The sequence below is a fragment of the Corvus brachyrhynchos genome, unplaced genomic scaffold, assembly GCF_000691975.1.
Source record: "Corvus brachyrhynchos isolate BGI_N302 unplaced genomic scaffold, ASM69197v1 scaffold169, whole genome shotgun sequence".
NCBI lineage: Eukaryota > Metazoa > Chordata > Aves > Passeriformes > Corvidae > Corvus > Corvus brachyrhynchos.
Genome location: NW_008240030.1, coordinates 1508986 through 1511001, shown reverse-complemented (window position 1 = coordinate 1511001; position 2016 = coordinate 1508986). Strand labels below are relative to the sequence as shown.

Below are 2016 nucleotides of genomic sequence, written 5' to 3'. Positions count from 1 at the left end.
TGCAGCTTCTCTCTCCGGACGCTCAGAGCGAACTGACCCCACACCCAGGTGTAGACAAAGGAGTAGCCAGGCCTGCCCCACCCCCCTTTTTGTCTTTCTTAAGTACAGCTATTTGTCCCCTAGCAACATGCATATGGGAGAAAATTCCTTTAACAGAAAAAAAACTAAGACTAAACTGAAACCCCAACAACAAATTCCTTAAATACAGCAATAAGTAACACCTCTCACATTGGCAATCCAGTTGCAATTATTCTGCTAACACAGTTATAAAATATCAGGTGAAATGAGTCATTGACAAGTCAGTAGCAAAAAATGGATATAAATAGGAAGCATAACAGCAGTAATGAAAACATACCTCAGTAAGCCAGTAGTACAAATGTTTTGCAACAGGCAGTTAAAAAGCCATATAGAATTAATCCCCAACAGCATGCTTATTGTTGTCCTTTCTTTGCTATTTTGTCTGTTTTCAGCCAGTCACTGCAGTATCAGAAATACCTATACCATTAACAGTTCCCACACTACCACATTAGTGCTTGAGTGTTCTGGTAATGCTCATTTGTATCCAACACTGCTGCAGTTCATTGGCTCCTCTAATACGACATGACACTTGGATAATGCAGACTATTCCACTTGTCCCTCAGTTTCACATTTGGTATAACTTAATTTTATAGATGGTTTGAAAATTTATCTTGTCTTGGGGTGACTTTATGATGTGTATCCCATATCGCTGCCCTATGCCCAGAAATTAATTTTGTGCCTTTCTATGCCTTTAAACTGAGCCTGAGAGGGGGGTGAGAAAAAAACCCAGCAAACCTTTAAAAGCAGCTTACAGTTTTTGTTTCAAGGACACACAGATATACACACAGACTCCTCTCTGCGTTCAGCAGCAGCAGGAGCGGGAGGAAGCACCCTGCTTGCTTTTATTTTTCCAGCCAGCTTTTGGCCAGTTTTTCAGCTCCTTTTCCTCCAGAGAGTTGACCTTTGTTTTCCTGGGACTCTGATTTTTCCCTTCTTCTCCGCTGGACAGTTTCAACATCAGAATACATTGGGAGAACTTTCCACCAAGGCCTTGGCCCTGGAGGTGGGCCCACCACCACGACCCAACTCCAAGGAGGGGGACAGAGATCTACGGAAGGACTCTGAAATTTTCCCAGGTTTTCTCTCAGCAGAGCGAGAGGTTTTATTATTTAGCATTATTGTCCTTTTCCTGTGTGTTTCTTAAATAAATAGTTTTTATCTCTTTCACTTTCCTTTGAAGAAAATTTATTTTTTCCCGAACCTGGTTGGGGAGGGCTGGTTGTAACCTGCCTTCTATCAGAGGCTGTTTTCCTCCAAATTTTCCCAAACCGGCACATTGGGATAAACTCCAAATTTGCAATCATGCAAAACATACAGTCACAATTAATTTGCAGCCTGAATTTTACTGAGATTCCTAGAGGCCTTAAGGATGAGAAGGAGAAGCCAGACAGATCTACAAAGCATGTTTTTCTACAGATGCTATTACCATAACTTGTGGCTGAGTACATATAATCTATAGTGCTTGAAGAAAGTTTCCTTTTGTAGTCTGAAGGGTTGCTCATAAAAAAAAGTCTGACTGATAAATGGGCAGGCTTCAAGACACATTTGTAGTTTATTTCTAGTCAACTATCAATTGGAAGTGACTCAGTGTTTAGACTGATATACCACAAAAAAGCACATACAGTACAGTAGCTCTGCATACTCATTGTTTTAACTCATTGTTTTAAATGATAACTTGTTTCTAGGATGAAATGTAACTTTGTCTGAATCCAGAGTCTGCGTTCAACTATATAGAATAAATATGCACAATGTTCCCATGGAAACATTAAACTAACAAGACTGAGACTTGATCTACAGTTCACAGAAAAGACAGCTTTTCTTTCTAAATGCTCCAGTCAGTTAGTGAGCGCTGCTTCTGAAGATGCAGTCAAGAATATTCAAGTCAGAGCCAGCATGAGGCAGTTATACTTCCCACTATTTCCACTCTTCCACTTTTTC

The 2016-nt window shown here is 40.3% G+C and overlaps 1 long non-coding RNA gene across 1 annotated transcript in view; it reads left to right on the top strand.

Annotated features, from left to right (window-relative positions):
* The window catches only part of LOC108449005, a 9414-nt gene that overhangs the window by 755 nt on the left and 6643 nt on the right, over positions 1 to 2016 (top strand). The window contains exon 2 of the long non-coding RNA XR_001865099.1: positions 391 to 393. This is a non-coding gene — a long non-coding RNA (uncharacterized LOC108449005). The remainder of the gene's footprint in view (positions 1 to 390; positions 394 to 2016) is intronic.